Genomic DNA, 12872 nt, shown 5'->3' on the forward strand with positions numbered 1-12872 from the left:
TCCACTATGCTTTTCTCTGCCTGTCTGCCCTTGCCTCCCCCCACCCCCACATTCACGTACATTTCTACTAGAAGGAATTTTCTTTCCCTTAACTCTATGGCATAATGCTCATATCTTTTGAAGTTTTGTCCCTTCCAAAAACTTTTGTCTGGTCACTAAATTCAGGGATCTGAGGTAGGTTTATTTGCGGCCTATTACCTCTTCCCTCATCCTCTCCCAAAGTCATAAATACACTGCAATGTCTTTTAAAAAGGAAAACCTTACCCCACAGCAGACACATAGTGGGCATAGGTTGTCCCATCTGTGCAGATAGATACATCTTACCCAGACACAAAACATCTGGTTATTTTAAAAGGTAAAAAAAAATAATTGAGTCAAAGTTCACTTAACCCAAAACTCATCATTTTAACCATGTTAAAACAACCACCATCGTTACGACTATTCACTTCCAGAGTGTTCTCATCACGCCAGAAAACACCAAATACTGATGTCTCTTCCATTATTCCTTTCCCAAACCTTGCAAGCTACCAATCTACATTATGAAAGTATTGACTTTTTTAGTGTGAACTTTTCATATTAAAGGACTTTTATATCTACCTCCCTTCATGTACTGTAGTCATCCATGTTGGGACATGTGCTGTGCTTTAGTCCATTGTCATGGCTGGAGAATATTCCAGTGCATATCTATATCATGGCTTTGATCCTCAAATGATGGGAACTTGGGTTGTTTGGACTATTTTAAATAATGCTTCCATGAACATGTGTACACACCACTTTCTTGGAGTGCCTGTTTTAAATCTACTATTGCCTTAAAGCAAGGCCAGTGATTAACAGCTTTGTTCAGTCCTACAGTCAACATTATGTTTTCTTTTAACAAAATACTGTCATTAAATATGCATGCTAATTGTAAATTTAACTGTTTTATACTCCAGAATATTTTAAGATTCCTTATAGTTTCCATTTATATCAGAGACTACACCTTTTAAATTCTATGATAACTATTAGAATCTGATTTCAGCACCTTAATGAGTTGCCCATTTGATGCATAAGCAGATCTAATTCCTGGATGTGTTCATTATTCTTCCTTGCTTTATATGACCTGGTGTAGAATCATGATGAGAGTGGGTGGCTATTGGATGCTTACTGTGCACTTTCCATTGTGCTACATGGAACTGAATTACATACTGTTATCATGTCACAGGTCATGAACAGGTACTCAGAAAATTTGCCATTTGCTCAAAGTCACACAGCTTTAGGAATAGAGACTGAATCTCAGACTAGATTGTCACATTTCATACAGTGAATAAGAAGGCCAGGAGTAGACCAAGACCATCAGATTCTTGCCTCTATATCCCACAACTGTAATCACATGTTCACATAAATCAATATTTAACTTTCAACATCAATGTCCAAAATTAAGAATACAAAAGAGAAAGTCAGATCCCTCACAGAGGGGATATTCATGTCCAAGCCAAGGAGCCAAACTCTCCTTTGGAAAACAAATTACCCCTATTTTTTTTCCAGTTGAATCTATCATTCCATATGATAAATACGGAGCTGCGTGTCCCACAAAAGCAATGACTCTTTCTGGTATGATCTAGACAGGCTAACACTGATGGATAACAGAAAACAGGAGGACAGACTGCTGCGGGTCGGGAAGAGGCAGTTGTTATGCTCCTCTGCCTTATCCACTAACACTGTGGACTTTAGCTAGGGCAGTTGAGACAGGTGAGAAGGAGATGCCTATCATTGTATGTGTGTAAGTGTGTGCATGTGTGCGTTTGTGTGTGTGTGCTGGAAGCATTCCAATAGCAGAATTTAGGACAACAGTCATCTAAGGAGTCAGAAAAGAACCCACGATCCACATCATCTTTTCCTGCTTTTCCATGGCAGATTACTATGAATGGGTGGACGGTAAGAAAAGACAACAGAACTGTTGGGGCCTCTTGAGTTTAGAACAGAATGCTGCTAACATGTTGACCTCTCAGGTACTGGACTTGCTGCCTAGACGAACACAATGTCTGGGTGGGCTTATTGTTTTACACCTTGGCTCTTCCTGCTGTGAGAGGGTTAACTCCTGGACATTAGAATTCTACCCACCCAGCTCTGCAAGATCCATATTATGAGGCAATTGGGGTTCCCAGAATTTACCACTTCCTATCACTGCTGGAAGTTATTTCCACAGTAAACATGGGACTTTAATTTTTTAACTTTTCATCAAGTATAGAAAAGTGCACGAAAAGGGGGCAAACACATCAAAACGTAACCGTTCAAGGATTTCTGGCAAGCTGAACGCATTCGTATACGCAGCAGCTGACTGAACCCAAGTCCTCAGTGGACAGAACATTGATTCTGATGGAAAACACAGTCACAACAAACATCCTGTCCCTGAAACAGCATTAGGATTAAATATGCCACGTGGGACATGGACAACAACAAAATGAATTGCTGACAGGATGAACAACTAAAACAAAAGACCACACATAACAAGCAAAGCAAAGATACAGCAGGCAACACCCCTATTGTTTTCAGCAAACGCTTCACTTTAAGTAAGGTCAAGTGTAGTACAGTAGTCCTTCCGCCTGAGCACTGAGGTGACAGCCTCTCTCTACATCACACCAACAGGGCCAAAGAGCCAGCCTAATGACAATGAGCTGAAAATTAATTAACTTATCAGGCTAGTGTTTAACATGATCATTTTGCTCTGTGAAGTTTCCCCTTTGCTGTCTCTGCTTTGAAGGCATGCATATCACTGGCAAAACCAGAGTCCCCTTCAGTAAAGGATAAACAAACTACAGGAGAGAGGAGAGTGGAAAGCTAATGAAAATAAAGATACTTGCCTCTCCACAACCCACTTGTCTCTTCTTCTTTAATGGATTTGCAATGATAATCTATAATCAAGGTCCAAATACAGACTTAATGAGCAGCTCTAAGTGACTTGAAGTAAGTCAGGTATTGCCCTCTCCCGTGGACCAATCTACTTAAGACAAATGCTCCCAGCCAGGAAACCTCTCATCTCAGAGGAGAAAGGATTCCTACTTGCCCAAGGCACCAGCTGCCTGAACACTCCAGACAAATACGCTCTCTAGAGCCTATTACATCCAGCAAGGCTTTCCCCCTTCCGCTTCCCTCAGGTCTGCGTTCTTTGCCTAATTGAAAAGAAAAAAAATTAAGAAAGACTCGAGAAGAATAGCTACCCACAAATATGCACAGGAACTAGGGACAGAGTGTCCTTTTGAAAGAAACCCAGAGGCAAAGTCCGGATGAATGACATACTTTTCGTAAAGGGGGTAATCGGGCTAAAAGAACAAGGCTATTGGAAAGTCTGTGACCTTTACAAAGATGTGACCTTGAATTTTAATCCTCTTCTGACCCAAAGAATGTGGATGGGTGTTGATCTCACAATGAGATCTTTACAGGAAGTCTGTAACCCTTTCTATCTAGCATGGGAATCCCACACTGGGAGGTGGGAGTAAGGGATGGTATCTAAACAGTATCATAACTTCCAAAACATATTGATAACTTTCTGGTGAATTTAATTGTATTTTGAACTCAAAAAGTAACTCGAAAATGCAAGATCTCTATTAAATCTTAATTTGGATGGGAATTATTAACACTTCAGATACAACAATGATCGTTACGCAAGAATTTTTTTTCTCTAAGAAATTAAGTCATAATCCAGGGAGGTTTTGAGACTGACACTTGGGGTAGCGGTGATGTTTGATAAACCACCCCAGGCTGTCCTGGATCTCACTGAGGAGCTGAAGATGACCTTGAACTCCTGATCCTCCTGACTCTACCTCCTGTTTAGTGCTGGGATTACAGGCCCTTGTCACCAAGCCCAGTATGTGTGATGATGATGAAAGAGCCCAGGTCTTTGTTCATTCTGTTAAGCCCTATCCCAGATATCTGTCCTTGATGAACCTAGAGAAAGAAGCTAAGAAGTATGTCTTTGTTTATTACGGAGGGAGAACTTTTGGGCTTCTAAAATAAATAATAAAACCTATCATCAGATAAATCAGTGAAGCAGTGGTAGAAAACAAGTCTTTCTTGGGCAAAGGCACACTGGAGTTCCAACCAGTTTATGTTTTCCTTGTCCTGTGTCTACAGCTTCACGCCGCAGATGAATGAATCTTCCCCAGAATCGCATTTTCCCTTCCCAAACCCTGCCCCTGACACATTGCTGCAAGTGGTTTAACTGTGGAAGGCCTTGACCTCTTTTCTTTGTCTCTCTGATTTAAGTGTGTCTGCTTCCTCGGGGCTACCAAGCTTAATCGGACAGCAAAGCCAGAGCCAAGGGGAACATCAGCCAATCCCCAAACAATGGGTGTCTTTCTCCGTTTGTCACATGAACAGTGTTGTATAATGGCCATTGTCCCTCAAAGCCGGGAGGAAAGACACGGCTTCTCACAGACTAGCTATTCTCCACGACCCGCTCCGGCCATCACCGAAATTAAAAATCGAAAGGAATAAAAAGTCGACATGCTATCTGAATGGGGCACTGTAACCCCAAACAAGAATTCTAGTGCCCCCCCCCCAGGCCATTTGCACCATCCTGTCTTGCCAAGAATATACATTCCCAGGTCTGGCACACCTACCAAACTGAAATCCTGAGGGCCGTCAGTTCTGCAGATTGTTCTCAAGCCTCTGAAGTATAGGAACATGGGCTGAATAGATGTGTCCAGCACTTCCAACCTCACCAATGGCATTTGTGCATCTGTTTAAGGGATGAACCAGAGGCAAGAAGATACCAACAGGGCTTTACGTTGAGTTCCAAGGTTATAAATCTTAATACAGAAGGCAAAAGATGCAAAAATGAGGGTACCAAAGAATGTGGGCAAGGAGACAGGGACACTCAACACAACTAATGGCTGTCCAGAAGATCATGGGACTTTTAGAGAAAGAGACTGGGTGGGAAGAGTGGAAGGATGCTAGGGCAGGCCACAGAGACTGAGATCATCAGAAAGCGACAGACCAGGCCAGCTTCCAAAGGCAGAACAAACCAAAGAAAACCACAATCACTACCAACAACACCACCAACAACACAAGCATGTTGGGCTGGAGAGTAGCTCAGAGCCAGAATGGCTGCCTAGCGTGATACACACATTGGGTTTTCTCTCCAGCCATACATATACACACAATAAGTTTTAAAAACTTCTGTTTAAATTTTTTAGTTGGTGTGTGGGTTTGCATAACTGCTTGATCAGAATACACTAGCCAATCCATCAAAAAAAATTTCAAAGTTCATCTTTAACATATTGTTTTAAACATTAAAATATGAACTTTTGTTTCACATCCCCAAACCTTAAATGTCAGCGACTCAAAGCCTTTTACTACACAGAATGACATTCCTGCTTTGGTAAGTAGCTTCAGGCTGAGACAGTACCATCATGTGGCAAAATAATCTTTAAACCGGTCAAGAGAAAATCTAAATTCCAGTGGTGACACTAGAGAATCTGTGAGTCCTGGCCATCCATCCCCTTCCTGTAAACTCCCTCCACGGTGGAAAGGGGCAAGAGCCTTCCAGGCTTGCTTTCTCACGAGCAGGGAGAGGCCTCTAAGCCAACTTTTATTTGACTCTCACGAGGGTGTTCACATCTGGTCTCTATAACAAAATAACGGCAGTAAAATGTGTAAAATTCCTTTAGAACTCAGATAATGCTGTGAGGGACAGACAGACAGATCAGTCCTTGGACTCCATAAATAGCTGCCTTAAAAATGATTCTCTAATCCTTTGAAATGGTTCATCACTGCTTCCACTGGTATGTGTTTGCTGAGCCTATTACCCTGCCTGCTCAGCCCCATCTATGCAAATCTTCTCTTAGCAGAACATTCCCCATCAGTACACCCAGCCCTCTTCTTGGCATGAGCCAGGAGGCACTCTCAGACCTGCCTATTTGACCCTGACTACACCCAGCTTTACCTGGATGAGTATATGGGTATGTATATGTGTGTGTGTGTATTATATATTATAAATATTAAAATAAGAATTTAAGATATTAACTCTTTCATAACAACTGTAATGTTTATCATTTCACACTATACACCTAATAAATATATGATGAAGGAAAAAGTAAAACTCAAACCAGTTCTTTGCAAAAAACCAAAGTCCTGTCTTGTCAACAATTCCTCATTGAAAATAAAGTATTTTTGTAAAATCCAAACATGGTGGTACACTCCTGGTATCAGTTTGAGCTATATGAGACCCTGCCTCAAGAAAAAACAAACAAACAAAAAAAAGTAAGCATGTGGAAAATTTATTCAAGACCCATTATAGGAGCTACCACCTGCAACTGTATTTTGGAGCTGGTCATATCTACACAGTTCATCTGGGTTGGGTATGATATTAATGACACGGTGTTTGGTCACCCCTACAATGAGACCTGTCCCCCCAAGATCTGATGGTTCTAACAGATGCTAATATCCTGTACACACACCTTGCAAGATGAGGCACTCCACACTGGAATTCTATTTCCCTTGTCTTATGGGGGTGGGAAATGATTTATTGCTCTCTGAGGAGGAAATTGAGGTGGTTAGAATGCTTTACATAGTTTCTTTATCTGGGAGAATAAATCATTAAAAATGAAATAGGAGAGAAATCAATAGACATTAATAGTGCTAACTACAGGATGTGGTGTCACAGCCACTCTTCCAGACTGGCTCGGGGCATGGCATTTATCATCCAGGAGCAGCCTCATGGCGCTGACAATTGTGCACATAAAGTTCAATAAGATAAAACACCACTGGTGTGAATATTGCGCTCTCCTGTGCTTAGCCTGTTCAATTCTTTCAGCTCCTGAGTTAACCCTTCACAAAAATCATGTTAAAAAGCAGTAAGAATGGTCATCATGAAACTGATCTTCAGTGCTGTACATGGGCAAGAGATAAACAGAAAGGTTTCAGATTTGGAGAATGGATGGATGGGCGAGTGAGGGAGTGCAAATTCACACAAGTCCGGGCAAGATGTGCAGCAGGGAGGTGCTGAGGCAGAAAGAGGTCACTGGGGGCAAAGCATTGTGATTGGTGAATCCTGAGGATTCAGTGAGTCTTACATCAATTCTTTTTTTTTTTTTTTTTTTTTTTTTTGGTTTTTCGAGACAGGGTCTCTCTGTAGCTTTGGTGCCTGTCCCAGAACTAGCTCTTGTAGACCAAGCTGGCCTCGAACTCCCAGAGATCCTCCTGCCTCTGCCTCCCAAGTGCTGGGATTAAAGGCGTGCGCCACCACCACCCGGCTTTACATCAATTCTTAAAACTAAGTTTTGAAAGTAAATACTCGGTCCACATTCTTGAGAACAAGGGAGTCGAGCAATGCATTCAGCTGCTGTGTTCGCAACTGGACAGCCGCAGGTATGTGTGCTCACTCAAGGATGCTGCTGCCTCCCACCCGTGAATGGAATTCCTCCGTATCTGCTGTATGTGGGGTTTCCATGAGCCACGAGTTCAGCTTTGCTGCTGCAGCATTTGCTCCCATTTGCATAATTGATTCTTAGAAAAAAATTAGTGGAAACAGAAAAAATAAAACCTCGACAGGCAATTATAAGAAGAATTTTACTCATAAATTTAATGTGAGACAGAGGCGGAAGTTATTACGGATGCTAGAATAGGCAAAGCTTTCCACAGAATTGGATGCTAATTGACCTTGAACGGGCTAACTTTTGCTTACACGAGGAGGAAATAATCCAAGCAGACAATGCTTAAGAAAGGAAAGTTCAAGAACGGAGGACAAGCTGGATGCCGTGTCTGGACAACGAAGCAGAAGTAGAGCATTCTGGCCTGTTCTGACCTTTGCTGGCCAGCATCCCTCACATCACACAGCCCTGTATTTAGACCTGCTTCCAGGGATGTATCCTTGTGGGAAAGTGAGTAACAGTACTGAATTAGTTACTGCACATATGCCAAAGTGCCTTATACACTGAAAAGCATGGGGGCAATATTGGCTAATTTTTATTGATATTGGCATCTCACTTCAGCACCAGGACACTGTTAATCACAAACAAAACCATCCCAATGTCTAATTGTATCTCTCTGCCATACATTAGCACCTACTGTGATGTTGAGCATGCAGCATGACTCCGGTATTGTGTGGTGTTTCACAAATCCACTTAAGATAGTCTAGATAAGTCATTCTCAACCTGTGGGTCATGACCCTCTTGGGGAATCACATATCAGATATTTACATTATGATTCATAACAGTAGTAAAATTACAGTTATGAAGCAGCAATGAAATAATTTCACAGTTGGGGGGTCACCACATGAGGAACTGTATTAAAGTGTTACAGCCTTAGGAAGGTTGATGACCACTGGGACAGAGTGTTTTCTTCCCTAATAACTTTATAGATCATGTCCAGACAAGTAGTAAATTCTGTGCTCACTTCTCTACCACTCCTAATAGATACATAGGAATTATTCCTAACATTTTGTGTGGAAACCACCAGCTACTATTCATTCATTTGTTATTCTCCCAATTTTTGAGGGGCATTTATTACATAACTTCTACATTCCAGCCTCTTGAGTAAGGTCTTTCCTAAAGGAAAGAAGAACTCACCAACCTGCTGGGAATGTCATTCAGATAACAACATAACCTGTGCTCTATGAAAGCTGTCCACAGAGATGAATGGTAACTCACATGATACACACTGCTCATGGGAGAAATAGAAAGATCGGAGGGAAAGTCTGATTTGAGCGTATCTTCAAAGATAAATAGAAAGCAGACAATTGCTTACACAGAAAAGAAGGCCACAAACATTCCCAACAGAAAGAACCATCTCACCACGAGGCCATGAAGAAATGAATGGGTGCAGTGCTTTTGGGAACATAATGAGGTCTGCAGGGGCTGGAATGCTGGAAGCAAGAATACAGAGAACAGCACAGAAGATGGTACAAAGGTAGTCTCTGAGGGACAGCAACAAGGCTAACAGTGGGCTTTGTGCTAGAACACGGTCTTCCTCCAACCCTGACTGGGGGACCGCATTTTCAACAAGCCCCTATGAGACTCTGATGATCACCACCTAGTGATCTGTCAAGAGCTTAAGCAAGGGGATCATGTGATCAGATCTATATTTTAGACATGTCTCATCAGACTAAAGCACCAATCGGAAGAAGGCAAATCCACCACCGTGAAATGAGCAAGCGACTCTCTTTGGCATCACAACCACCTTGGGACTCTCTGGATGTGCTCAGCTCCACCCAAGACTTTCTGAATCATGAAGTGGCCAAGGTTTACACATGGATGAATCATAAGAAACTGTTATTTGTTTAGAATTTTAAAAAATAAACAAGTGTTGGTAATTTCCCATAGCAAAAAAAAATCTATTATTTTTAAACAAATTCTCTTCATGCTTCTGATATACCCCAGAGTCTGAAGGCAGCTGATGGAATATAAGCGGGCTTAATGTATCCCCCTTTCTACTTATCATTAGTTAGCCTGCAAATATGGACGTTACATAACTCATTTACCCCAAACAAATGTTGAAAGTAGGAAAGGGGTGTAAAACACAGCCAGCAATAAAGTAAGGTTATCAATAGGAAAGCTTTTAAAACTGAAAGGCATACCCAAGCCCTTTCTCTACCTCCCCCAACACGCACAAACTCACGCACCATAAAACTGATGTCAAACAGAGGAGCAAGCTGCCTGAGGTCACACTGAAAACTTCATTGAAAGACTCAGTGCTATGTGCTTGTGTGTGCATTGAATCAGCGTTGAGATTTGTGTCTGAAGTGTTCGGGATTTGCTTTATAGAGGCTTACCGCCACTTGAAGACAACGTTGGCATATTTAAAAGGAAGTGGGGCAGAGAGGGTCATAAAGCAACTACACATACTCATTTTGAAAATAAAACCAAAGAAATGAGTACAAAACCCATTGAAGTATAAAAGATGCTTCATAAATGTTTGAATGAATAATTGACCTTTTAAACATAGGCTAAAGAAACGATGCCAATGCGAAAGATTTCAGAGGAAGTGTAGAGACTGTCACTTCCCACAGTCTTTGGCATCCAGTCATGAACTAGCTTCAGATCCCAGCCCTCCACATACACTTTCCACTCTACCGAAAGACTGCCAAGAACGTATGTGAACCAATCCTAGCAACCCATCATATCCAAGGCAGTGGTGAAACCTGCAGATGAGATCAGCCTTCAAAGTCCTTCTCCATAGAAGCGTCAGCTAGTACTTAACGAGAGCCAACAAAAGGGAGAATAAAAGCAACATGACCACTAATGCTGGCTCAATAAAGTAATAATAATAATAATAGCCAACCCCTCCTCTGTGTGGACCTTGTCAGGGCTTCCCATGCACTAACTTCTTTAGCTCTAGAGTGAGCACCATTATTTCACCTTAATTTTATAGACAGGCATACAGGTGTGTTAATAAGCTACACCAAACCACACAATTGCCAAGTAGCAGAGTGGAGCCTTGAATCCAGATCACCTGATCCTAGCAGTTTACCCCGGGAGTTCCTTGGCCTTGTAAGCAAACCAAAAGCAGGGTATAAACTGACTCCTTGGAGCATGCCAGTCAGGCTGATGGCATTTCTGGGCAATGTCATGTGGCTTGCTCTTTTTATCCATAAGGAACAGGAATGCGGGGTTTTATCTGAGAATACTATATACAAAGTAAGACCTGGCATAAAGGAACCAAAGATGTCATTGTCTGCCCAGGCACAGTGTGGCTATTATTGCTCCAAAAGCAGAAATGGTGCCTCATTCAGGCCTAGAAAATTCCAGGCTTTCACTGTCTCTTTAAAACTGTGGGGATTCGAGTGAGGTTCTGTGTGAAAGAAGCAGCAAACACGCTTCCCCTGTTTCTATTCAGTAGGTTATTCAGGAAAATACTTGCAGAAAGAAAAATGAAGACAAAAAGTCCCAAGCCGGGTGTGTGAACTTCCTAGAGTGAAGAGATTTAAAAGAAAATGGCCCACGGGGGCACAGTTCACTCAAATAAATAGGTATCCCTGTCAGCGTTCCCCCAAGAAACAAGGACCCAAAGGTCTGTGAATCTACCTGAACCCCGACACCCCTAAAGGCAGGAAGAGGGCCCCTGCCCACAAATGCAATCTGAATATCAAGTACTAAAGAAAGAAAAGTTTAGAAAACAAGAACCCAGAGTAGTATAAGGCAGACCTGAGAGGAAGGCCAAGTCTCCGATGTCCCCCAAATCTCCCTGCACCCCCCAATGTCACAATCAACGTGAGCAAACACAGGCAAAGCAACACAGAGACACAAAACACACAAAATAAAATGCATAACGAGGAGAGCTTCCCTGGAGTCCCAGATAACAAAACCAAACACAAACAATGTCAATAAATCCCTGGGAAGCAGACAAACCATCCGTGTCCTGCTTCCCTTGCACCAAGGAACCCTGGTTAAAGGGAGACGTGCCCTCCAGCCCCAAAGAAGCCTCCCAGCAATCTCCAAGCCCAATGGCCTCCAGAGTTGAGTTTGTTTAACTCTTACCGGGTCCGGAGATGCTGTGATTGGCAGCGCAACCTGTTTTCCACTGGTCTTCACCCACTCCAGCCCAGATTCAAAATCTGTTCTCAACAGCGCCGCTAGCCTCCAAGCAGAGTCCCAGGAGAAAGCGATGTTTGTGGCCCTTGTTTAGGTTCGGAAGATGGGGGCTCGGGGAAGGGGTCCGGTCCTCGAGCCCCAGTTTCGAACACAGACCGGGTCCTGCTGCAAACTTGAACAAGGTTTTCCCTATCTGGCTGGAGATGCTGGAGGAGGAAAGCAGTAACCGGAGCCGGGCTGGGATGCGAGCAGTTGCCGCTGCTGCAGCTGCTGCCTCCCGGACAGTGGCCTCTGGGGAGGAGGGAGGGGTGTCGCTCGCTCGCAGTCCCTCCAAACCTGAAGTCTCCTTCTGGCCGGACTCCTGGAACCCCTTCAGTGACCCAAACACGAAGTTAGCAAACTTGGAGTCACCGCGGGACTTGAGAGATTGATAGCGTAGTGCGGTGCCCGACACGGTGCCAGTGCTAACCCCGCGACAAAGTATTCCGGGGGGGGGGGGGGCTATCTAGACTCTCTACAAAGATTTGAGGGACAGGGTTAGCGCCCGCCAAGTGGACAGGACAGAGCGTCCCCCCATGTGCGAGAGCGCAAAAGTGGGACCGAGAAGGGATGGAGACTAGGCCGGGCCACGGTGCGTCGAGCCGCAGCTAAGTGGCTGCGAAGGTGGTGAGGGAAGAAGGAGGCGATTGGAGGGTGACCCCCCAGCTTTGCGGGCGGAGGGACAGCTTCCCCATCACCGAACTCCCGCCGGGTGGCTGCCAGGTCCCCGCTCCACGATTTCTTGGGGAATAGCTCCCTCTGCCGACCGCCCAGGAGGCCCGGGAGACGGGCGAGGGGGGGTGTGGGGGGGGGAAATAGACCGAACACGCCGGCTCCACCTCCCACTTCCCCTCCAAACTGAAGAATTCCTTCGCGACCGGACAACCCCGAACCAGACAAAGCTTTCTAGTTGTTAGGCAGTAGTTTCTTAATTCTACTCACTTCCAAACACACAGGAACGCGGCCGAGGGTCCCATTCTCAACGCCAGATAGCCAGACAAGTCTCTCCCTCCAGGTTTCTCTTTCTGGTGTAACAGACGCTCTTTCCAGAAAAGCCTCCAAGTTTACAGGCGCGCCGAGTTTTTCTTCTTCGCAGTTAATCCGGACTCCAGATTGTGTTCAGTAAATTCATATGGAAATGAAGGAACACTCTTATTTCCTGAGGCAAAGTGAAAATGCTAGAACTGCACCTGCCCCCATCGTCTTTGCAGTTCCCCGGAATCACTGGCGAGGACCATTTGTTGTGAGGTGTCTGTCTGTCTGGTTGACTGGGTGTCATAGTTGGGCTCTGGAAATAGTGTCTTCACTTATCTTAGGAAGACCTCC

At 43.8% G+C, this 12872-nt stretch overlaps 1 protein-coding gene across 2 annotated transcripts in view; it reads right to left on the reverse strand.

Moving 5' to 3' along the window:
- Positions 1-11930, reverse strand: part of Megf10 (multiple EGF like domains 10) — a 154120-nt gene extending 142190 nt beyond the window's left edge. The window contains exon 1 of one of the 2 annotated variants that reach the window (XM_057788613.1): positions 11454-11930. The gene's annotated coding sequence lies outside the window, so the exon portion shown is untranslated. Of the gene's footprint in view, positions 1-4598; positions 4653-11453 lie in introns of those variants that run through there. The other variant, XM_057788614.1, reaches the window with a different exon arrangement.
- Positions 11931-12872: the final 942 nt, after the last annotated feature.

Source organism: Chionomys nivalis, chromosome 14 (assembly GCF_950005125.1).
Source record: "Chionomys nivalis chromosome 14, mChiNiv1.1, whole genome shotgun sequence".
In the NCBI taxonomy this organism is placed as follows: Eukaryota; Metazoa; Chordata; class Mammalia; order Rodentia; family Cricetidae; genus Chionomys; species Chionomys nivalis.